The following is a 26878-nucleotide window of genomic DNA, read 5'->3' on the forward strand; positions in this document are numbered from 1 at the left end:
GTATGACTAAATCCAGGCTATTGGTAGAAAGCATGCGACACTCCAACTATTGTTGGATTGCAACATCCAGCATTCCTGACCATTTACTACCAAGGTTGCTGGGAATTACAGTGGACTTTATCACATCAGCCTATAGTTTTATAACAATTGCCTTGTTTAAGCAACTGGAAACATACAGTTATTGGAACGATCACTTTCACACCTAGCTGCAATTGTGCCATGGTGATGGGAATTTCCACAATACCTGTTCCGCACAGCCTTGCTCCATGCACCCAGCACATGTGCGTATGTTTTTTGCTGTTTCGCCATAAGTGCTCAGTTGCACAGTTTCAACATTCTCACTAGTCCTTCCTCCACTTTGCAAGATTGGGACTGCAGTGGAAGGAAACCGTTGCACAAGAAATAGTGGTGGAAACAATAGAGATACTGGATTTATTGACAGTAATTTCCTGACACCACCCCTGGTGGTGGCGCAGTGTGTTAGCGTTGAGCTGCTGAACTAGCAGACCAAAAGGTCCCAGGTTCAAATCCTGGGAGCGGAATGAGCACCCGCTGTTAGCCCCAGCTCCTGCCAACCATGCAAATGTGAGTAGATCAATAGGTACTGCTCCGGTGGGAAGGTAAGGGCGCTACATGCAGTCATGCCGGCCACATGACCTTGGAGGTGTCTACGGACAACACCGGCTCTTCGGCTTAGAAATGGAGATGAGCACCAACCCCCAGAGTCGGTCACGACTGGACTTAACGTCAGAGGAAAACCTTTACCTTTACCTTAACCTTAATTTCCTTTAAATGAAAAAAGATCCAACTATGGCGTCATGCAATAAGCCCTAATCAAAGGTGTTTCTATCCTGCACATTAGCAGGCTTATGTGATAAAATCCTCACAGGCTCTGGAGGGCTTCATGATTCCCACTCAAGATCTATATCTTTGCCATTAATTTCAATCGGAGAGAACTAAATGTATGCTGAATTTTCCATATGAAATGAATAAGACTTCAGAATGCTCAATTCTCATGGAGTAAATCTTATGCATTGATAGTTATTAACTGATCAAATGGTTTGGCTCCAATTCTATGCAAACGAAAGTGGACTTGAAGGTGCTATTCTATAATATACAATCTTCTGGGAGTAAGCACCACTCAATTGTATGGGACATAATTTGTGAGTAGATGTGCCTAGGTTGTATTATTATGCAGTGAAAGCAGTGAACTTGATTGTGGTTCAAATTAATACTTTGGCCACTTGGCAATCTGTTCTTTTAAAAAAAAAAATCAGGGTGTTTCCATTGTTTCTGTTCTTTCTTTTACAGAGTAATATGTTGTTCTTGTTAATGGTGATGATAATGATAATGATAGCGACTGTTCATTCTATTTTATTGATGGATTTTAAAAATGAATGTGCTCTTATATTTTAATGACAATTTTGTATTTTATCTTGCACATTGGTCTTAGCTACTTCAAGCACAGTTTGTATTGGAAATGCAGGACGTACATCTAATAATAAAATAAAATAAACCCTATTAAAATAAACGTGAGTGAAAGTTCTCTGCAGAACATTTTCCATATGGCTGATGGTGGAATATTGTAATCAGGATGTTGTGCATGTTGCTGTTTATATCTATCTTCAAGTCAGTTGTGACGCACAGTGATCCTACCCTAAGAAATTCTTGGCAGGATTTCCTTGGAGGAGGTTTACAATTGCCTTCTTCAAAGGCTGAGAGAACATCACTCACCCAAGGTCATGACTTTTCATGACTGAGTTGGGATTTGAATCCTGGTTTCCCAGAATCTTAATCCAACACTGAAACCACTACATCACATGTGTTAAACACAAGGCCCATGGGCCGAATCTGGCCCTCCATGTCATTTTATGTGGCCCTCCAGATGCTGGACTACAACTCCTGTATTCCCTATCATTAGACATAATGATTAGAGCTGATGTCTAACTTTAAAATGTCCTTTAAGCTTTAATCTCAGAGCCACTATTTCCATCATCCTCAGACTGCATGGCGGATAAGTGATGGGATTATCATTCAATAACATCTGGGGACCTAAACTGAGTAAAAACTAATGAATACCAACCACAAGGGGTGTGTGTGTGTGTGTGTATATATATATATGGGTTGTTGTATGTTTTCTGGGCTGTATGGCCATGTTCTAGAAGTATTCTCTCCTGACGTTTCGCCCACATCTATGGCAGGCATCCTCAGAGGTTGTGAGGTATGGAGAAACTAAGCAAGGATGGTTTATATATATCTGTGGAAAGTCCAGGGTGAGAGAAGAACTCTTTGTCAGTTGGAGGCCAGTGTGAATGTTGTAGTCAATCACCTTAATTAGCATTGAATAGTTTCATCTCCTGGCCTCTTCCTGCCTGGGGACAGCCTTTGTTTAGAGCATTTCTGTGTTCTTAAATAATATACCTGGATACAGTATATTATTTGAGAACCAGGGGCAGCTAACGACTCTAAACAAAGGATGCCCCCAGGCAGGAAGATGACAGGAGATGAAGCTATTCAATGCTAATCAAAGTGATTAACTACAACATTCACACTGGACTCAAACAGACAAGAGTTCTTTCTCCCACCGTGGACATTATTCCACAGATATATAAGCCCCACTTGCTGAGTTTCCAACAGACCTCACAACCTCCAAGGATGCCTGCCATAGATGTGATTGAAACATCAGGGGAGAATGCTTCTGGAACATGGCCATACAGCCCGGAAAACATATAACAACCCTGTGATCCTGGCCATGAAAGCCTTCGACAACACACGCATATATATAGTTGGCCCTGTGTATCCACAAATTCTCCATCCATGGATTCAAAGTAACCATAAGGTTGATGTGACCCTTGATGAAAATGAGTTGGACACCCCTGCAGTACATCATACTGGATCTACACTGATGGGTTAAAGTGTTCTATGTGTTTGGATGGATGGGCTCTCTATTGAAGGCAAAAGTTGGACTAGATTCTGGAGAGGATACAAATGAAGTTCACGAAGAGGATTCCAGCTGAGGCTGTCAAGACCACAAAATCCATGATGCAGTGAGATTGCACCAAAAGGTCCTGGTCAGTGTGTGCCAAATCTTGCTCACAAATGCATCCACAGTGCATGCTCTCCCAGCAGACTCTCTGAATGCCAAGACTGAATGGCATAAGAAACCTGTGATGAAGCTATATTGCAATTTTTTGAAATAAGAAAAGCAAAATGTGTGTTCGTTAAAAGGTTATAGATGTTCTTCTTTGTGACATGTTCTCAAGAAACAAAACCTGTTCCAGAATTTTTTTTATGCGTTGGGATTTAAACTAGGAAAAAATAATACGGTTTTGAATTGAAAAAACAGAATTAAAAAACAGCACCCCAAATTGTTAGGGTAATTTATGGTTCATGTTTGATTTTTAACAAAACAGCCAGCAGGAGATTCATATCTTTCCTGCCAACCATCTGCCAGGAGAAGTTCTAAATTCACAATGTGCACTTTGGACTTTCCACTGCCTTTCCATAAGATCTTTTCTGTTGTGATGGATTTTTAGGAGCAATGTTGACAAGACGGGAAGCTTTTTTTATCCTGATTTAATTACCTCTACTGTTTTATTTTTCATTAAAAATAATGCTACTTTTATTTTTGGGATCCTTGTCATCCCAGATTGTAATCCTCAAAGTCCCATCCCAGTTCTCTGGAATGGGGCAGAATCGAAGATAAATGTTTTAAGCCTCGCATAGGCCCAGTGTGTGGGAAGTGGGGAAAATATATGCAGGGATAACAAAAAGAAGTTGACAGGCTTCTTTCTCTGTGGGAGACAAGAGTTTCAGGCTCTTTCCTCCTCCTCTTTGGCCTCAGCTGGGAAGAGTTTACCATAGTTTGGGGAAGGAGAATGGCAAGGAGAAGGGATATTGGCAGCAGATCAGCCCCAAAGCCCTGAATTTAGGCAACTTCCATTTTAAGGAAGCTCAAAGAGGAACATGTAATCAGTGTGTAGGTCTGGAAAAGTAGGTTCTTCCTCCTGGATGACAGGTTTACGGAGGTATTTACAAGGTGTTTGAGCAGGTAATTAGTACCCAAAGCCAGATGCAGGAAATAGTTCTGGTCACCTCAGACACAGAATACATAATAAGCTGAAGGGTTTGATTTTCAATGGATGATTTGCTCCGAACAAAGGCCCCAAACAGAACGGAGCCCAGGACTTAGGGAATGGTAACCGAAGAGCCACTGGGCTGTTTTCCCATCAGTTTAGGAGATTCTCCCAGTGCCCCCCACCAGCCATTCTCTTCCAAGGCAGATAGCGCATTAAACATTTTGCAAGACAATGTTTGCTTTCGAGGGAGAAGCAGCAAGGATCTTAGGCCTGAGAAAGAAACATTTGGAGGGATAAGGCAACAGAGACTGTTAGCAGACAAGGAGAAATATTTGGTGATTTATTTCCTATAGATATCATCTCCGCTTGGCAAGAACTTGCTTTTTTCCTTTATCTGCCTTCTTGGGAGGTTATATGGGATGCAATCTCCAAGTCACTTGAGCCAGAGTACTAAACAGAGCTAAGCTGATCTTGCCCCATTCACTTGGAGGGGTGAATTGCTTTAGGTAGAAAGCTGTGGTTCATTTATTTATTTGTTTCTCTTCTTGAGGCTGTTGTTTTTGTTGTGTGCCTTCTAGAAATTTCCTACCCACAGCAATCCTATCCTAGGGCTTTCTTGGCAAGATTTGCTCAGAAAAGACTAGCCATTGTCTTTCTCTGGGCTGAGAGTGTGTGACTCTCACCCATACAATTTATTCATGCAATTTATTTCATTTATACTACTACTACTACTACTACTACTACTAGTACTACTACTACTACTACTAATAATAATAATACATCAAAACACAGCAGACAAAGAATCACTACAAGAAAACCGCACTACAAACTAGAGCTGACAGCTGGCACAACAAAACATTGCATGGAAAGTTCCTTGACAAAATTGAAGGAAAAGCTGACAAGGAGAAGACCTGGCTCTGGCTCACAAATGGGACCCCGAAGAAGGAGACAGAAGGCCTGATCCTTGCAGCCCAGGAACAAGCCATCAGAACAAATGCAATTAAGTCCAAGATCGAAAAATCAGCTGATGACCCAAAATGCAGACTGTGCAAGGAAACGGACGAAACCATTGATCATATCCTCAGCTGCTGTAAGAAAATCGCACAGACTGACTACAAACAGAGGCACAACTATGTGGCCCAAATGATTCATTGGAACTTATGCCTCAAGTACCACCTCCCAGCAGCAAAGAACTGGTGGGATCACAAACCTGCAAAAGTATTGGAGAAAGAGCATGCAAAGATACTGTGGGACTTCCGAATCCAGACTGACAAAGTTCTGGAACACAACACACCAGACATCACAGTTGTGGAAAAGAAAAAGGTTTGGATTATTGATGTTGCCATCCCAGGGGACAGTCGCATTGACGAAAAACAACAGGAAAAACTCAGCCACTATCAGGACCTTAAGATTGAACTTCAAAGACTCTGGCAGAAACCAGTACAGGTGGTCCGGGTGGTGATGGGCACACTGGGTGCCGTGCCAAAAGATCTCAGCCGGCATTTGGAAACAATAGACATTGACAAAATTACGATCTGCCAACTGCAAAAGGCCACCCTACTGGGATCTGCACGCATCATCCGAAAATACATCACACAGTCCTAGACACTTGGGAAGTGTTCGACTTGTGATTTTGTGATATGAAATCCAGCATATCTATATTGTTTGCTGTGTCATAATAAAATAATAATAATAATTATAATAACTTTATTTTTGTATCCCACCACCATCTCCCCGAAGGGACTATGGGCGGCTTACAACAAGGACATGCCCAGCATAAAAACATAACATCATAAAAACAATGATTTAAAACAGTAGTTCACACAATATAGCAAAAAAAGATACACATTAAATAAAATACCTTAAAAACTTGACATTGATGCACATGTAATAAAAGTGAGTAGTGCAAGGACTCTGTAAGGGTCCGTAAGTAGAGTCGGGGCAGGAAGGTACGAACTAGGGTTCCAATAAAGTGCTAGGACATATAGAGTGGGGAGCAATAAGAAGGTGCATTTATGTCCTGATGTTTTCCTTGCACAGTTCCCAAGGTATTTTACATACAACCAAAACATGTTATAGCTAAAAAAAGATCTACAGGTTTTTAAAAAACATTCTTTTTGATAAATAGAAAAAGTTTAAAATTTTAAAGCTTTAATAATTAAAAATAGAAAAAACAAAAACATTATAAACAGCAGATTTTCATAATATGTATATACAGTAGAATCTTGCTTATCCAGCATAAACAAGCCAGCAGAATGTTGGATAAGTGAAAATGTTGGATAATAAGGAGGGATTAGGGAAATGACTTTTAAACATAAAATTACATTATAATTTTACAAATTAAGCACCCAAACATTATGTTGACAGAAAAAGTAGTTCAATACACAGTAATGTTATGTAGTAATTACTGTATTTATGAATTTTGGACCAAAATATCGCAACATTTACTACAAAAACATTGACTACTAAAAGGCAGACCACGTTGGATAATACAGAACACTGTATAAGCGAAGGTTGGATCAGCGACACTCTACTGTAACGCTAAAACTACTACATCTAACACAACTAAATCTAAAATATACTATACCTGTACTAACAAACTCATAATAAATACACAACTTCTAGAACTATTCTATAAACTATTCATGATTTTTACTCAGTATTATCCTGCTCCCTTTAAACAATACCCAGTGGTGCAGGTCGGCAGTTCGACTGACAGGTCGGTGGTTTGAATCTGGGGAGAGTGGGGTGAGCTCCCCTCTGTCAGCTCCAGCTCCATGTGGGAACATGAGAGAAGCCGCCCACAGGATGGTAAAACATCAAACATCCAGGCATTCCCTGGGCAACATCCTGGCATTTGGCCAATTCTCTCACACCAGAGGTAACTTTTAGTTTTTCAAGTCGCTCCGGACATGGAATTAAAAAAACTATTCCATTATCCAGGCAGAGACCACTAGAGAGCGCTAGACAGAGAAGGATAGTCCTGTTTTTTTGGAGAGGTGTGTGTGTTGAAACAGTAAAACAATTTCTCCATTTTTCTTGTTATTCTCCCCACCCATGTCACTTTCATGGAAACAACCCTTGTTTATGAAATGGGAAGTGGGGAGGGGGAATAAACAGCAAAAACAGGGGAAATGGTTTTCCTCCTTCAACTCCCCCATCCATAAAATGGACTATTTTTCTCTGTCTAGCGCCCTCTTTTGGCTTCTGCACAGATAACAGAATAGTATTCAACACTCTATAATTACACTTCTAATTTTAATAACATTCCTCAAATTCATAAATCCAATAGCTGATATTTGCCTTAATCACGGCTGTAAAAACGGCTGTCCCAATCTTTCTTAAAAATTGTCCAGAGATTTCTCCTTGATCAGCATAGTCAGTTTGTCCATTTCAGCTAATTCATAATAAATCAAATTAATTAATCCTATTAAAACACAAAACAAAATCTGTTTAAAATATATCCATCTAAAAGTCCCTTCTCTTGTCTGATTGATATGCCAAAAGTATGCTTAAATAGTCAATCTAAACAGAGCATAGAGAGGGGCAATTGAACTTATTGTGGAAGGGAGTTCCATAGTTTGGGAGCGGTCACTGAGAAGGCTCTTCTGTCGTGTGTCTCCATCAAATGATAACGATGGGACAAAGAGAAAGCCTTCACCTAAAGATCTTAAAATTTGAGCAGGCTATTATAGGGAAGCAAAGACTGACGGCCATTCCACACAGTCATATAACTTAGAATATCAAAGCAGATAATCTACAATATCTGCTTTGAACTGGGTTAGCTGAGTCCACACTGCCATATAACCCAGTTCTAAGCAGATAATGTAGGATTTTATGCAGCTGTGTGGAAGCGGCCCGAGTCTGGGCCCAAGCAACTAATCAATGATATATCTCCAGGGAAGGACAAGAGTTACCCTAATTGAGGGCAGACTATTTTTGCACATCAACACTTTGCAGCAATTGAAATCAGCTGAGAGAAAAGGGAGAAAGTAGGAGGAGGAGAAAGAAACAGGGACATTTTCAAAGCAGTTGAAAACCTGGGATACCAGAGGATTAATTGGGACTGTCCTTGCCAAACTGAGACAATCTGCACGATCCTTTAACTCAGTGTTTGCTGTTCTTCTCAAAACTTTTCCTGGATAGGCTACATATTGAAACTGAATAGCAAACTACAACTATAAATACTTAAGTTGTAGCAAGATAGAGTAATTATTTGTTCCCAGCAGAAAGCAATAGCAAAGTGTAAATTGCTAGTGAAGTAATAATAAAGTGCTAATAAATCACACTTAGCTTGGATACATTCCCAATCTCTGTTCTTCTGGACTCCAACACTCAAATCACTATGCTATGTTGGCTGTATTGGAACTAAATCAAAATAACTTGAGTTGTGAATCTTGTCCTAAAGCCCTTTTCTTATTTAAATTTGTTGAATTTGAAGAATTCTCAAGGAGGATTTCTCTTTTGCAGAACATGAAAGTAATGCATTAAAAGTAATCACTTTCTGTAACACACTGCTTTTCAGAGGAACACATAGTAGTCATGATAGATACAGCATTCTGGGAACTGTGGCCAGGCTGTGGTGCAGCTGGTTAGTAGGCAGCTGCAATAAATCACTGCTGACCGAGAAGTCACGAAGCCCAGGTCAGATTGAGCTCCCAACCATTTAATAGCCTAGTTCACTGTTGACCTAGGCAGCTCGAAAAACAGTTGCATCTGTTCAGTAGAAAATTTAGGTACCGCTTTATGCGGGCAGGCTAATTTAACTAATTTATGACACAATAAAAACTTCCAGCACCTTGCAGAAAGGAATGAGGAAGTACTCCATCAAGTGTCACAAATGGTGGGGAGGTATGGAATGTAGCTCTAAATGATAAATTATCAATGGAAATGAGGGTGTTCAGGGGGAAATTAATAGATCTGATTTTGATTTATACTGGTCAGTTTTTATTAAATATGTTCTTGAAAGTGAAAAAGGAAAACAATACAACCTTGTTGGTCAGGAATTTTGGATATGACATTGGTTTAATGGTAGAATTATAAATTTTATGGTAAATAAAATGATACTTGTCCAGGCCTTGGTGGTGGGGTTGATGTTTGTAAAATTTTCACTGTTTTGTGTTCTGTTTCACTGTAAGTTATTAATGTATGTAAATAAAAATTAATATTAAAAAAACCCAAGTGATTGATGAAGAGGCAGATCCCCCTGTGACAGAAATCGAACATATCCTCATGAAAGCTGGAAAATGTTAAATTGCCTCTGTGTCTGTCTATATGTCATATGTCTAATGGCATTGAATGTTTGCCATGTATATGTGCAGTGTGATCCACTCCGAGTCCCCTTCAGATGAGAGGGTAGAATATAAATACTATAAATAAATAAATAAATAAAATAAAATAAAATAAAATAGTTCAAAAGGTAACTTTTCTGAACTGTGTTATTCGTATTGTTAATGTTGTTGTTATGGGAAAATAAGGTAATGACTTGTAACAATGTAATATATTCATTAGAAAAAAGGTGCGGTTTTTTAAAAGCTATTTTTGAATTTTGAAAGTGCTTCTTACAAAAGCAATGAAAAAGGAACATATTCATAGTGCAGTAGAGGCAGTCCTCAAGTCACAAAGAAGATGGCTTCTGTAGGTTTGTTCTTAAGTTGAATTTGTAAATAAGTCAGAACAGGTACATTAAAAAAATGCTTTGGATAGCATCGGGAAGGGCTAACTAACACCGCTGTGTTAGTTTTGCTGTCTGTGCCCTTGTTCAGAAGATTTCACCTCACTTTTTGTCCCTGTGGTAATTGGATTTTGAAATATTTGTCTTGTTCTGGAAACAAAGATTGGTGATAAAACTTCAGTGGAGAGACATTTTCCCCATGATAATAACTCTTTCAGAAGTGAATTTCCCTTCTGAGGGGTACATTTCTCTCATTTCCTGTTATCTCACTCCCATTCTTAACTAGGAGTTGTTTGTAAGCCAAATGTTTGAAACTTGGGGGCTGCCGGTATTAACATCTTCTCCATCTGTACTGATTTGCTAAAGACAATCCCCATTAATTCTGTGCCTTCCCATTTTTCCAGCTGTTTTTAGAATGTCCCAACTTCTCTTTCCTCCTCCCATTTTCTCTCTTTGCCCTCAGCTTATTTAGATTGCTGCAAATGGAGGACAAATTGCTAACGTAGTTTGCATTCAGTTTACTCTGGGAGGTAACAGAATATTGCCCTTCCCAGAAGGCTGTGGGCCCTTCCACGCAGCCATATAACCCAGAATATCAAGGCAGAAAACTCCATAATATCTGCTCTGAACTGGGTTATCTGAGTCCACATTGCCATATATTCCAGTTCAAAGCAGATCATGTGGGATTTTATACAGCTGTGTAGAAGGGGCCTCAGGGAAAAGCAAACTGCTGCAGTCTCTGCTGACTTGTGCCTTCTTCTCCGTTGATACCTTCTGCCATCTTGATCAGACTCTGATGCCGCTTGGCCTGTCATGTCCTGGTTCTCATTTGTCAAATGCTGGAAGATATGGTGACCTGCTGAAGTTGCACAACAGTGATTTAGAAGCCAAACTGTTTTTTCACCTGTGAAATGTTGGGCAGGATGTTCTAACAAGTAATTTAACAGGCTATTTTTGGGTAAAGCAGTAAGTACCATAACAAATTAATCCTCCCCACTGTAATGAGTAACAGAAAGAAAGTACTTTGAAAAACAAGATTTCAAGCTTTCCTTTTCTTCTCGCATCATTTTTGAAATCGGCTGAACAAACCCACCCCTACCAAAAATGCTTATGTAGACGTACCGCTTTCTTTCCCAGATCCACTCCTCTGTCTTTCTGGCCGGTTTGTCCAGGGCTGTTTTATCAAAGTGGTCACTCGGCTGACCTTCGGTGGTGTGACATCTTCTGTGCTTCAGAAGAAATCACGTTGCCCTGCCTTTCTGCACCCTCCACTTTCAATTAAATCCATAATTGACTTTAAGGGTACAACCTTGGACTATATTGTTCACCATGACCCTTCAACACACCTTTTTCATGCTGTCTGAGACCTCTTGAGCAACCTTCTGTAGCCGGGAGCTCAGGTTTTAAAAAGCTATAAATGTGTATAAATGTCATACAGTCTTGTGACAAAATGACAAACACATCAAGATCTTTAAAGCGCTTCAAAGGTGTATTGGAAGCCTGAATTCTCCTTTGCTGCAGATCCTGTACTGAGTAGAAAGTTGGTCTCAATAAAATCCAGATTATCTGCTTTGAGCTGCATTATATGGCAGTGTAGACTCATATATTCCAACTCAAAGCAGATACAGTAGAGTCTCACTTATCCAAGCCTCACTTACCCAAGTTTCTGGATTATCCAAGCCATTTTTGTAGTCAATGTTTTCAATATATTGTGATATTTTGGTGCTGAATTCGTAAATACAGTAATTACAACATAACATTACTGCATATTGAACTGCTTTTTCTGTCAAATTTGTTGTAAAACATGATGTTTTGGTGCTTAATTTGTAAAATCATAACCTAATTTCATGTTTAATAGACTTTTCCTTAATCCCTCCTTATTATCCAAGATATTCGCTTATCCAAGCTTCTGCCGGCCTGTTTAGCTTGGATAAGTGAGACTCTACTGTAATGTGGTCTATCTGCTTTGATAATTTGGATTATATAGCAGTGTAGAAGAGTCCCAAAGCTACAATCCCTAGTGTTCCTATCAGGCAAATGGATATTTTATAGTGCAGACATACATTTTTAAAAAAGATCTTCAAAGCTAGCAATCCACAAAATTCCTGTGGATGGTCTCTATATGACTGAGGTCTAAATAAATTCAACTATTAATTGCTGATCTCCTGATCTCTTTAATAATAGAATAACTTGGGTAGGATAAAAACCGATCTCTCCTTGTCTCTGTCTCACTCTGCACTCACTTAAATTTAATCTGTCATTCTTTGCCAGCAACTCACGTAGCAGAGAGGGTCAGGGATTCATTGTGAGAGTGGAAAAAACACAATTAATTTGGTATCAAAAGGTAATAGGATAAGGCTCCAGAAACTCTCGCCTATTGTTCTGTAGAATTAACTTCAGCAGGTCAGGAGACTTTGGTCACTGACCTCAAACTGAACAAGATATGAACAAGCCGGTTACAAAGAAGAAAATGATGTTTTTATTGATCCAGGCATAACTATTATTATTTTTTTGGAGGGGGGAATTTTTCTGCCCGCACGCCTGCCTAGTTGTCTTTCTTTCTAAGGCTCAGGGCTATTCCTGCATCAGTGTATTTGAGTAAGATATACACAGATGAAAAAAATGTTTGTTAGTATATTGCTGGATTCCTAAATGCAAGGAATAGGGTGGGATAGGGAGCCAGTGTAATGTATTGGTTTGAGTGTTGAAGACCAGGGCCATGAAACTCATTGGGTGACCTTGGATGAGTGACACTGTCTCAGCCTCAGATGAATGCAAAGGTAAATCTCTTCTGGATATACACTGCTATAAGCCTAGGATAGAGACTTAGGCAGGATATAGATTTAATATACATGTCAGTGTTGTATGGGTAAGTATGAGCCAAAGCCAGTGTTATAGTAGTTTGAATATTAGATTTGGACTCTGGGAGAACAGCATTCAAATCACTGTTCAGCCGCGAAACTCATTGGAAAACCTTGGGCAAGTAACATTCATTCAGCCTAAGAGGAAAATAGTGGCAAACCTCCTCTGAATCAATCGTAAAGAAAACCCTAAAATAAGTTTGCAGTAAGTCAGAAACAATTGAAAAGCACATACTGAATATATGGGTCATAAATGAAAATGGAGACTAGTTGAAAAATCAAAAGAAGATCATGATACAAAGCAACTGAACAAGATCCTCAAGTGTAAAGATATATCATTGGATGCCAATATCAGAATACTCTGTGATGTAGCTTTCCTGATTTATAGGTATGGATGTGAAAGCTGGACAGTGAAGAAAGCTAATAGGAAGATAATCCATTTAATTTAAGTGTATTGCTGGAAAAGACTTCTGTAGATTCTATGGACCACCAACTGAGGCTATCATACTTTGAATGTATTGTGAGATAAGAAGACTTTTTGGGAGAGATAATAATATTGAGAAAACTGGAAGATTGTAGCAAAAGAGAAACACCACATTGAAGATGGTTTGTTTCAATAAAAGAAATCCTAAATTTGCAAGACCTGAGCAAAGCTGTTGGTTCCTAGGGCTCTCATTCTTTGTCTTGCCATAAGTCAATGCAGATTGAATGGCAATTAAGAAGAACAATGTAAGAACAATGTTGCTAGACAGATGTAAACAAATAGCTTTGAAATGTTCTGTGTCATTTCTTTTGGACCAGAGTTCCCAGCATTGTCACGCTACCATGATCATTGCAAGGGATTCTGGAAGTTATGGTCCACAGAATTTTCTTTTTCCAAGACTGCATTTGGAGAGCGGATGAGGGCCGAACCTGTGACCCTTTGCATCCTTGCACACAAAGTATATGGCTTACCATTTTTTTTCATGTCAGGAGCCAACTTGAGAAACTGCAAGTCATTTCTAGTGTGAGAGAATTGGCTGCCTGCAAGGACATTGCCCAGGGGACGCCTGGATGTTTTACCATCTTGTGGGAGACTTCTCTCATGTCCCCGCATGAGAAGCTAGAGCTGACAGATGGGAGCTCACCCAGATTCGAATACCGACCTTTCAGTCAGCAGTCCTGCTGTCACAAGGGTTTAATCCATTGCACCGTTGGGGGCTCAGATCACCAATACGCTGTAACCATTTCATAGAAAAATAGTATCAGAGAGTTGGAGGGGGCTCCTGAGATCATCAGGCACAACCCCGTTGTCTATTTGTTTAGCTTCATAACCATAACTCTCACACAAATATGTATTCAGGTTGTGAAATGGGCAAAAAATGGCATTAAAAGGAAACATCTAAAAGGGATGGGCATGAAGCCCGTGCCCTGAACTCCATTTAGTCTAGGCAGCTGTGTGGTGAATGTACGTACTTTCTCCAGAAATGAATGGAGGAATCTCCCTGGAGGGGAAGCACCATGAATCATCGGCTTCCTCTCACCTACTGACTCCTTGCAGATGTGAGCAATGAAGATGCAAGTGGTTCCTCCCTTATCAGCCTCTCAACTAGATCTTGGAAGTTAATTGCAAAGGCTGAGGAGGGTGTGTGTGTGAGAAGGATGGCTATGTTTCAGCTGGGATAATCTTGTGAATGAGCTATAAGCAATCAATCAGTCCTAATAGCTCAGCAGTAGATGCCTTTGTTGGAAAGCTCAGCTGTCAGTAGTGGTAGTTGGTGGCTCCTGTCAGCAAGGGCAGAACATCTGCTCTGAGTTGGAGGTTTAGTCTGAACTTCTGCTTTGAAGAGATACTTTAAGGTTTGGACAAAAGCCCTTGCCTCATTTTTAGAGGCCTTTTAGAGGTTCAGACTCAAACCCAGTGCAGCTTCACTTACCCCACTGAATGTGTAAACCAACCTTCATTAACTGGATGCCCTCCAGATGAAGTAGTCTATGAGCCAAAGACTGGAAGCGATGAGTTACAAGCAGTGCATTTACTGGGAAGCCCTGGCCCTTGAGCGCTCTAATTGGAGGTCAGCTGTGACCAGCAGTGCTGTGGAGTTCGAAGAGGCACGAATGGAGGGCTTAAGGGAGAAACGTGCCAAGAGGAAGGCCCGTCAAACCAACCCTGACCGGGACCGCCTTCCGTCTGGAACCCGATGTCCTCACTGCGGTAGAACATGCAGATCAAGAATAGGTCTCTTCAGCCATCTACGGATCCATCCCCAAGACAACAGACCATCATCCTCGAACTACGAGGGATCACCTAAGTAAGTTACTTACAACTGATTTCTTTAAAAGGTTAACACACGCATAGACGAATCACACTCTAGAGGCAATTCTATGAAAGGAAAGAAGTAACGTTTCTATCTCAATTCATCTGTCCTCAGTTCACCTTAGGGTCGCCACAGATCAGAAATGACTTGAAGGCACAGAACGACCGATGTTCTTACTACAACTACTACTACTAGAACAACTCTACAAGATCTGTGCACCTTTAAATGGGTTGCAGTTTCTGCTCTGTAAAAAAAAACAGCACTTTTTACATTCATATTATACATGCAATGATCTTTTGAAAATTCTAGCTAAAGGCAATTCTTAGTAAAGGACAGTTTCATCTAGCCATCCAGTAGAAGAAACAACTTTGGCCAGTGAGCTTCGGTGTGAAAAGAAATCAGCAACAAAGAGGTATGGATCAAGGGTTGGACTAGATGATCCATGTAGTCTATTATTCTATGATCTGCATATTTATAGGCATTTTACCTCCATATTTATAGGCAATTTGAGCATCAGTGACTGATGACAAACCTAATAGGAAGACCATTGTCACTACCTCTATTCATGACATGTACCTGGGAACAACTAGTGGCTGTAGCTGAAAATAGAATTCTGAGTCTTTACCAGTTAAACCAATCGGTTCCAGCGTTGTGCCTTCCAGGTGATTTGGACTGAACATTTCATGATTTGAGTCAATGTGGTGATACTGATGAATTTGGAAAATGAAGGAAGGTTAGTTTAGGACAATTGTACTGTAGTTACTTGATTCTTATGAAATGACATCTACAGTATGTAAGTTGACCACTGATTGAGTAGCAGTTCCCTGCAGATCAGTGACTGAATGAGAAACTGGAATCAGGATATTATCAAATTGATCCCACAAAAATAAAACAAGAGTCTTGCTGGATCACATTCAAGGCCTTCTGGTCCAGTGCCCTCACTCTCATAGAGTCAACCTAGACATCTTTGGAAATTCACAATGTGAAGAACTATCTGTTCCTGCTTGCCAAAGACTGATATTCTGCATCTGATCATGAGTGACCCATGATTCTCATAGGCTATAATAACAAATTTCTGTGGACTTCTGCCTCTATCATGGGTCGGGCTGTGGTGCAGGCTGGTTAGCAGCCAGCTGCAATAAATCACTCTGACCAAGAGGTCATGAGTTCTAGGCCAGCCCGTGTCGGGATGAGCACCCGACAATTAAAATAAAAAGTAGCTCCTGCTTGTTGTTGACGTAAGCAATCCGAAAGATAGTTGCATCTATCAAGTAGGAAATTTAGGTACCGCTTATATGTGGGGAGGCTAATTTACGACACCATAAAAATCATCCAGTCGCTGTTGGAATGAGGAAGTTGCCGTCGCAGTGGATGATGAAGCAGCTGCTCCCCCTGTGGCCGGAATCAAGCATACCCTCACGAAGCTGACAGCTGGAGAAGGTTTAAATTGCCTCTGAGTCTGTCTCTGTTCTATGTTTATATGGCATTGAATGTTTGCCTTATATGTGTACAATGTGATTTGCCCTGAGTCCCCTTCGGGGTGAGAAGGGCGGAATATAAATACTGTAAATAAACAAACTCTAGATCACAAAAATTGGTTAAACTTGTGCAAAGGGGGATATTCAGCACATCTTTGTGCAATGGTTTCTTCTCAAATGGAAATGTGATTGCTATTTGGTGCAGTTTTGCCTTTCTCTCCCAAACGGCCACTGATTGGTCATAGGAAGGGGGCAGGAAAACTCCTTCTCTGCCTCTCACCCCGTGACAATTGCCATCCAGGTCCTACATCATCAGGAATTCCCAGGGAGCTGCTTCATTAATGGCAAGAAGACAATGACCATGGGGATACGTGTAATTCCACTAAGGGCTCATCTACATCAGACAGGTTAGCTCAGTGTAAATGTGCCCTAGAGCAACTGCATTCCAACATCATCTGAGGTTCCTGTGCAACTGAGACCACTCCCCTTCTCCTTCCTGGTCATGCAGGTGCTTCTGACAAAGTCAGGTGGGGGGCCCTTTGTCAGGGCGTTGGGTCGTAAAACAAACATCACTCCTCACCACCCTGATTTATTGGTGATCCAGGCCTCTCACCAATCCATCTTCAGTCAGACTGCTTGCCCGTCCGGAGAAGCAGTACCAACAAACGACACCACAATCGTTAATCAGCTGAACGCAGCCAGTTCTAAGACTTTATTCTATATATACAAATTATTTACAAGTTGCAAAGTCCATCGTTCACAGGAGACATGCTTTCTCCTTGCCGATCAGCGAAGCGCACACACTGCTGATAACAGCACATTCCACAGCAGAAAGATGAATGTCCTCTCAGACCGGAAGTCATGACCTATTGGCTCTTGCAGGCTATCACTCAAACTGGCCTGCCGTTAACACTTAAGTTACTGGACATGTCCGGCATACACAATTGCAAACCTCCAACAGTAAAAACACTTGATTCATCATTTCACCCTTACACCAAAAATACACCAACACCCTTCAATCTTCTTCCTGGCCATGAAGGTGCTCCATTCTGATGTCAGCAGAAGCACTTACAACATCTAGGAAAGATCATGGAGCTTTGAGGCATGCTAGGCATAGTGGAGACACAGCCATGATCCATCCTCTTCCTTGACCTTGATGTTCCATTTGGACAGCAGATCAAGCCAAACTGGACCCAAATCCAGTTGTCCTGAAGACGTGGGAGGGATACTCTGGAGTTTTCACTAAGCTCCAGAGTATTCCCTAGTTCAAAGCTAAAACTCATGGGATATTACTCACTAGATGGAACTGTGCACAGAGGAAAAGCCAGCTTTCTATTGACAGGTGGTTTGGTTTGTGTAGACAAGCCCTGAGAAAGTGGCTTCTCCACTAACCTGGGAAAGGCTCTGCTCATGTAGGAACTTCCCGGGCTTCAAGTTTCCTTGCCTGCAGTGAGCTGTGGCATTCCTCTATCCTTAATAAATCCCCCCTTTATCGTTTGAATGGGGCTGAAATCAAATTCACAGAAGCTCAAATCGGAACCTGAATTTGCACTAAGTTCTATGGCGCACACTGCAAGCCTAGAAAAGAGAACTATTTAAAATGCCATGTGCATGGTTGTTCCAGCATCCTTGTCAAATCTGGGACTGGATGCTACAAAGGCCTGCCACAAGCGCCTTATCTTGGGTGCTCTCATGTCAATTTCTCACTCCAAAGAGACTTGCAAAGCCTTTGAATGAATTTCCCAGCCTTCTGCGAGGCGATGCGTAACAGGACTTCAGAAAAGCCACCAAGGCATCACTAAGTATAGCACTCTGCAATTTATTTTGCATGATGATAGCTTACTGGGCTGGCTCATCTCAGCTTTTCTTTAACAATTCACTTGTTTAAATGTGTGATTCATGTATTTGCTGCTGAGGGAAAACCAACACTTTCCTTATTCATCCACATCCGAGTTGCAATTGGGAAACCAGCTCACTCTTCAGTAATACTATAATTCCTCCCCTTTATGATCCTCTACCAGAAAACATCCTCTGGTTTCCATTCATAAAGTCCAGTTGTGAAGCAAGAAATGTCAGGAGAGCCCTTTTAAAGGGTGGGCGGAGGAAACAGAACGGCGCATTATGACTTTGTAAGAGCAGCTAAGCATTTCCTCTAGCGTTGTTTTCAGTGCCTTTGTCAGCTGATTACATGGTCTTTTATAATTCCTCATCTATGGCATAGAGCTATTTGCTCATGGATTATTTGAAAGGCACAAGCTTAGGTGCAAGAAAAACAATTTTTAAAAAGTGCAGAGATTTTGTTGAATAGCATTTAAGTTTAGCTAAGCAGTTATTTTTGGGAGGGGGACGTGCCGTTTAAAGGAATGTTTGCATCGCAAAATGGGAAGAAAATTGTTCTCTGTTAGGAAAACGCTGCTTGACATTTCATGGTTCATACTTGGCTCTGCTTGGTACTCCATTCAACTCTTGGGTCTGTGGAAAACAATTGGAAAGAGACCCAAAATATATCAGAAAGAACCTGGATCAACAAAATTCGGTCTTTAGCTCTTGTTGAGAAGCTAACCTACAGGCTAAAATGTAACATGGAACAAAAGGATTTCAATAGTTTAGGAATTACTTGATTTCTCTTTATTTCTTATATTAATACATTGTTAATATTAATATTTAACATATTATAATATGTGTTAATATAATTACCATATAATTAAATAGTCAAATTGATTAATTGTTCTGTGCCTTCAAGTCTTTCCCAACTTATATGGATATAATACATTGATTTATCTAAATGGGATATTAATTGACTTGATTAATATGATTAATATAACTATCTATATATATAAAAGGGTAATGAAATTTCGGCCTAGGACAAAACAACAAAACTACACATCCCAGAAACACTAAACTTGGCAGCACAACCCCTCATCCATGCCTCTACGTTCATACAACAAAAATAAAAAAAAAATAAAGTCCTAATTAGAGGGAGAGGAATAATTGTATTAATTCAATTGCTGCCAGTTAGAAGGCTGAGCTCCACCCACTTGGTCTCCTAGCAACCCACTCAGCCCAGGAGACAGGCAGAGTTAGGCCTCACTTAGGCCTCTTCACACTGCCTATAAAATACAGATTATCTGATTTGAACTGGATTATATGGCAGTGTAGACTCAAGGCCCTTCCACACAGCTATATAACCCATTTATAATGGACTTAATGTCAGGGGAAAACCTTTACCCTTTACCTTAACTACCACCAATTCCTCAATACTTTATTTCCCATACCACCATACTTCGCCACAGCAATGCGTGGCCGGGCACAGCTAGTAGCATATATTATGAATTGTGAACCTCCATCCACACAGAGGAATTGGTGAAAGGGCGCACAGAGCTATGAAGGAACTAGATAAAAGCTGTATCAGTTAACACAAAAATCAGATTCACCCATAGGTGCATCTTCACTGTAGAATTAATGCAGTTTTACACCTCTTTAATTGCCATGAGCCAATGCTATGGAATTATGGGAATTCTAGTTTTGTAAGGTCTTTGGCCTTCTCTTCCATAGAGAACTGATGCCTCACCTAATTATGAAATTCATGATTCCTTAGCACTGAGCTATGACAATTAAAGTTGTATCAAACTGCATTAATTATAGAGCCTCTTCAAATTTAAGTTTGTTGAGAGAAGAAAGCGGGATAAAAGCTTAAACTCTCTCTAGAAGCCAAGTCAATGAAACTAAGGCTGTCATACTTTGGTCGTATCATGAGACATGCTGAATCCATATCAAATTTTTACACAATTCACTGCATCTCTGCTCAGAATTTAGCTGCACTGAATTCAAGTGCAGTTCGGCTATTCTCAGGGAAGCGTGTATGGGTTTGTAAACCTAAGTATTGCATATAAATGGTCTCTTGCTCTGGGACAAAGGAATAGGCAGGGACACCAATAATAAGGAACTTGACAGCATAAATATTAAAACATTAAAAGCAATTATTAAAAAAGCACAACAAAACCAGCACTTCTTCTTAAAAAGCAGAACTAATCTAGCTCTGTGAAATGGCTCAGTCAAATTAAAAAGCAAATCCCCCAGCAGAATATTGAGTGACTGCACACTCAACTAATGAAACACGAGGTCGAGGGATTACATTGTAGGGAACAACTCTCTGTGCCTAATCACACCCGGAGGGCAAGGATGTAAGAAGCCAACTACTTCTGAAAGCTGATTAACTTTTCTGATAGTGTCTCATACCTGCTGCAGCCTGAGCGGTATGGCTTTTCCCAATCACTGGGGAGTGAGAGAGAAGACGATGCAAAAGAGACGCAGGGAAAGGCAGAATATACTTATTATGTTCAGCTTAGCTTGGAAAGGTTCCTCTTGGACGATGTAGCCATGTTAGCTGGGGAATTCTGGGAACTGCGAGCCAAAAATATAACATTTCCAAACTCTGTTTCAAGGTTGTTTGCTAATGACATAATAATAGACTGCATTTGTTTGTGTCTGTGCTATCAAGTTGTGTGTTGGCCTATGGCAACCCCATTAATTTCATAGGGTCTTCTTAAGGAAAGACTACTCAGAAGTAGTTTTGTTAGTTTTGTTAGTTGTTCCTCTGAAATATAGCCTAAAATCCGCTATTTTAGTGAAAAATGATGCAAGGTGATAGGAGCAGTGGAGGGAATAATGTCAGGGCCATGCCAGGCCTTGGGATTTTTTGACTGGTAGTTCAAAACGTTTCAGCAAACATTTCATCCCAAATTAACATTATACACATTTGAAATGGACAACCAAGTCAAATAAGCCTTGCATAAGGAAACAAAAAGGTCTTGAACCTTCTAAAGATCACTTGAAGATTTTTCCTGAAATGAACCTTGGGATTTTTTGGGGTGAATTCTCTTGGATTCCAGAGGACTTTAGCATATGAAACTGTTACTTCACAGCAGCCATGCTTTCAGCAATACCAGATAAATACCAGCATGATCATTCTCATTATTTTGCATTCTCTCAATTTGCACAAGCATCCTGTTTTACTACTCTTCGGTTCCGCAATAATTCTTTCACATACCTTTGTCACCCTGCCTTCCCATACTTCCGCCGATCCATATTATTATTATTATTTAACAAACAATTCCTCAGTTCCAGCAATTTTATAATTTATTAATGTCAATTATAAAATAAACAGATTGGGAATAATGATGGGGAAGGAGGAGAATGGGAGAGGAGAAGAATATTATTTCAGTGCCGGCATACTAACACCGAAGCAGAACGGACCATCATATAAGGTAGTAGACAGGAATATTATGAAATTGACAACAACAATTAATGGGTTTCCCTGTCGTTGTTGTTGTTGTTGTTATTTGTATGTCACTTTTAAGAACAAAAATAACAAATAATAATAACATTACCTGCTTCTCCCTTTGGTTTTTTTCTCTTAACAAAGGTTCAAAGTGGTGAACAGTGCTAAAAACAATGCGGTATACAATATAAAACGTAAAGAGTATATTGATTAAAATAGAATTAACAGGAAGACACTATTTAAAAGAAACAGGACCATTAAAACCATTAAAAGCCTATTTAAAATACATAAAACAATAGGGGAAGACAGGAGGAGGCAGATAGACAGTGCACAGTGTCATGTGATAGGATCTTTTTTAGGCTTTGTTTGCCTTCCTCATATGATAGTCCTTGTAGATACTATATGTTGTGTGTTTCTTTTCTTATGATTTCTATTTTGGTGCTTTAACTTATATACATATTTGCCTTTTAATATGCTGGGGGTCATTGGTGGGACAGTCCCTATTCTCTTTGTTTTGGTGTTCACACATGCTTAGTAAGGTATTCTGGAAGTAGCTGCTGTTTGTCTTGCCTGTTGTAGGCAGGCACACAGTAGCATCAGTTAGAGGAGAATCCCATTCTTTCCTAGCATTTCTACCTGTAATGAAACAAATTTGTATTGTATTGCTTAGTCTCAATCAGAGTCATTAACTTAATTGTAAAAAGAGAGAAAAATATTTTATTTCTTTTTGTCTTCTATAGTGTAAAGCAGATATAAGCACCATTATGATAAACACAAGAAGAATAAACCATTTGATACTGCACATAGTCTTACATTGAAGTCTTTCTATTTCACAATATTTGAAAATAATTTTAGTGAAGTAAATACATGAACATCTAGTCTTATGTATTTTCTTCATCATTCTAAAACAATATGTTTCACAATCAATTTTTCAGGTTTTTTTAAAAACAAAAGGATTTTCTTTCTCTGATTTTTTTTGTTTCTCACCCCTTGTCAGCCTTCTATGCAGTAGAATTATTGAAGTTTGATGCTACTTTAACTGCCCTACCTCAGTGTTATGGGAGCATAGGACTTGCAATTTGGTGAGAGACAACCACTCTTTAGCAGACAAAGTTAAAGATCTTGTTAAATTACCCCTTCTATGATTCCATAGCATTGAGCCATGGCAGACAAATTGGTGTCAAACTGCATTAATTTTACAGTGTTACTGGACCACCGTGCTATGCTTACACACAACAAACCAGCTCAAAAAGTGGGACTCATTATTGCTTTTTTATTTTTTGGTATCTTCAGTCTTTAGCAACCTTGGGTCTATTAAATGTTAGTCTTTCTTAAAGGAAAACTCTTTGATAAAAGTCCAGAGGAGCTGTTTGAAGTCTAGTCTAATGGAAAGTTGTTGGTTTTGTTTTTTTTCCAGGGAAAGGTTGCCGCAACTGTTGCTATGGCCAAAAGCTTGGATCTGCCTGTACCTGTCCAACAATAAACCGCACCAGGGGAGGACTTCGGGTGAGCCGAACACCTCGGTCACACGCTAAGCAAACTCCCAACAGGTGTGCTTGCAGAACGGGCTCTCCATCAGCGTCCTGTCATGCATAAAATGTTTATCCAATTTGTCAAGATAATCTTTCCTCAAATAAGGCCAGGGTCTAGGCCCCAGGAACAACCAGAATTCAGGTGGTATAAAGTAACTCTCTCCCTCTCTTTTTCCTCCCTTTCCCCTTCCCGGAGCCTCCTTCCCCTGCTCTTCTTAATCGTTGTGTCAACTTTTCCTCAGCTTTAAGCAAACCCAGAGTCATTATGTCATTTGTAATGGGAGATATCTGCTCACAGGCCAAGCCGATTTGCCAGCTAACTTCAAAATGCTTCTAAAAGGTGCTTGGATCCCTTTCCAAATACACCTTTTGCAGATGTTTCTCCAAGCCCGGTACATCAATGACCTGACGATTTGTTTGACTAGCCGCAGATAATGGGTCTTTGATGGCTAAATTGGGAATTACGTGTAAATAAAATACATACTCCACTTAGGTCTTTAGTGCTACTCCATCTCCTTACCTGTCTACCTGCTTATAGGACATAGAAATGATCACAATGGGCGAGACCAAAGGCCCCCATGAATCAGTGAAGCGTCCCATCAAGCATGACTGGATGGATCTTTATAGGAATTGGGCCCCTCTCTTCTATGCAAAGAACAAGCACAAAGAAGCCCATACAAGAATGATGCAGACAGCTTAGAATGGTTTTCTCTTTAGACATTTTTTAGATCTTCCAGTGTGGTTCTATGACATGCTTCCATCAGAAGTAGCTCATCCAGTGCTTGCAAGGGCACTGCACCGCCATTTGCCTTGCATGGTTATAGTCCTATGCTTCCAATTTGGCTGGAACTATACTGCCATATAATGCAGTTTCAGAATTTATTTATTTATTTACAGTATTTATATTCCGCCCTTCTCACCCCGAAGGGGACTCAGGGCGGATTACAATGAATACATATATGACAAACATTCAATGCCAACAGACAAACAACATACATTAGACAGACTCAGAGGCATTTTAAACATTTTTTTCAGCTTCATGATTCCGGCCACAGGGGGAGCTGTTGCTTCACCGTCCAGAAGTGGCTGTACTTCCTCATTCCTTTCCTCGAGTTTTGCTGGCAGCTTTATGGTGTTGTAAATTAGCCTCCCGCATAAAGCGTCCCTAAATTTCCCTAATTGACAGGTGCAACTGTTTTTCGGGGCTGCATAGGTCAACAGCAAGCCGGGGCTATTAATGGTCGGAGGCTTAACCTGACCCGGGCTTCGAACTCATGACCTCTTGGTCAGTAGTGATTTATAGCAGCTGGTTACTAGCCAGCTGCGCCACAGCCCGGCCCCAATGTACATTAATTGCATTGAACTGGATTATATGGCAATGTGCATTAACTGCATTGAACTGGATTATATGGCAATGTAGACTCAGACTCCCCCTCCCACCCTGAAAATTGCGATCCAAACATCAAACTTTGATTGACACTTGGAGGACTGAATTCACTATCAGAGAAGGAGGAAGTCTCCAACACTTATCTGAATATTGTTTCCTACTTCTCTCTATTTTCCTCTTCCTTATATTTCTGAATTTCACTTGGCAATGTACAATAGCATTTTCATTGGCAGTGATTGGCAGTTTCAAGCATACGATACATTTGATTTCTCTTCTGAATTATGAGTGATGCTTCCCTTGAGGGCGTATCTGCCTAAGACAATGTTCTTTGTCTGGCAACATCATTCTTCCTCGGATTTTCTGATCATTCAAAGGCATTCTTGTATTCCTCACTGAGCATGTACATCATACTTTGTTCTGACGGCTGGAATCTTGAAGCACGAAGAATGTATCTGAAAAGAGAAAGCATTCTTGTTTGAAGCAATCCTTTTCCCTCTCTCAGTCTCTGAGTTCACCTCTTTATTTCTGAAAAATTCAGCACAGAAATCCAAATGGAAATAAGGTAAATAGAAAGAGTTAGAATATCAATATGAAATATATGTATATGCGTATTTATGTGTGTAACAAATATGATACATCACTAATGTAATCAATTATTCAAATTACACAGCCACACTAAATAATAGTATTGGGGAAGGTCCATCAGACATAAATCATTTGTTGAAGGGAGAAAAGACCCAGGTCTCATTTGGTTCTTCATTTAAACAGAAATCAGACACAATTTGACTAGCAGTCTTCACCAGCAGTCAATGTAAATCTTATGAGTGGACCCTTGCTACCAAAATCTATGGATGCTCTAATTCATTATATGCAATGGTATAATAAAATGGTACCCTGTATATAAAATGGCAAAATCAAGGTTTTCTTTTTGGGTTTTTTTTTTGGAGCAGGAATATTCTCAAGGCATGGATGGTGGAATCTGTGGATTCAGAATCCACAGATACCAAGGGTCAAATGTATTCCCTCAAGATCAAATGTTGATGTGTTGGTAGTCCTAGCTACTCTAGGCTTTAAAAGTGAGAAGCATCACTGAATCATTGAATATTTGAGTTGAAAGGAATCACATAGGCCATCTAGTCCAACTCTGTGACCCATATCACTTAGGAATACACAACTAAAACATTCCCGAAAAATGCCCATCCAAGCTCTGTTTTAAGGATCCTCAAAGACGGAGAGTCCATCCTGCCTCATCAGGCTGGCCAATATTCTTCCTAATGTTTACTTGTAATTTGAATTCATTGGTCCATGTTGTAGCCTGAGAAGCATCAGAAAACAAACTCACTCCATCTTTTACATTACATCCCTTCAGATAATTAAAGCTTGCTGTCATGTCACCTTTGAGTCTCCTTTTCTGCAAGCTAAATTTGGATTCCAAATAGCAATAGCCCACTATATTCTGCATTGGTCAGGCCTCATCTGGAGCACTGCATTGGGTGAGCACTGGGTGGGTTTGATAGAACCAGGTCTCATGATTTGAAGAAGATTCCAATTGAATATTAGAAGTAAGTTGATACTTAAAGCAGTTCTGTAATGGAAGCAATTGCCTAAAGAGGTGGTAGGGTCTTCTTCTTTGGATATCTTTAAAAAGAACCAGCTAACTGCTGGTTATGTTTTAGGTGAAACTCTTACCTTGAACAGGGCTTTGGGCTTGATGACCAATGCAGCCTTTCCAACTCCATGTCACTGTGGTCACCTTTCTCTGGACACAGTCCAACTTGTTCAGCTTGTCTGAACATGTTCAAGCATCAGCTTGTTATCATTTCCAAACTAGTGAAACATGATGTGTTAAAAAAAATCCCCAAAGCTGTCATCTCTTGTTGTAATGTTTCATATTAGCCAAGTTTTTAAAATATTCTTCAAGAGTATTCTCTGTGCATTATTATATTCCAAACAGGATCAGAATATGAATATCAAGCAACAATCTCCCGAGACAGGCTTCTCGCTCTGCCTATCAACCCAGACCCTTTCCCCCCAGTTCCCCAATTCATTCTGCAAGGTAACGCAATGTTAGTTAGGAACGCCAGATTTCAAGGCCTGGTCCTGAGCATTTCCCTTTGTTTCCCATCATACAGTCATTAACTATAATCTACTTGCCTTTTTACAAAGTAACATTCCATGCTGTGCTATACAGTCAATCAGATATGGAGTACATGTAGGTGAAATTACTGTTGTGTGCCTTCAAGTTGTTTCTGACTTATGGAGATCAATCATGGGGTTTACTTGGCAAGC

At 40.1% G+C, this 26878-nt stretch overlaps 1 long non-coding RNA gene across 1 annotated transcript in view; it reads left to right on the forward strand.

Annotated features, from left to right (window-relative positions):
* The window catches only part of LOC103278153 (uncharacterized), a 42980-nt gene extending 16353 nt beyond the window's left edge, over window positions 1-26627 (forward strand). Inside the window, exon 2 of the long non-coding RNA XR_010004880.1 lies at window positions 23088-26627. This is a non-coding gene — a long non-coding RNA (uncharacterized LOC103278153). The remainder of the gene's footprint in view (window positions 1-23087) is intronic.
* Window positions 26628-26878: the final 251 nt, after the last annotated feature.

Source organism: Anolis carolinensis, chromosome 3 (assembly GCF_035594765.1).
Source record: "Anolis carolinensis isolate JA03-04 chromosome 3, rAnoCar3.1.pri, whole genome shotgun sequence".
Classification (NCBI taxonomy): Eukaryota; Metazoa; Chordata; class Lepidosauria; order Squamata; family Dactyloidae; genus Anolis; species Anolis carolinensis.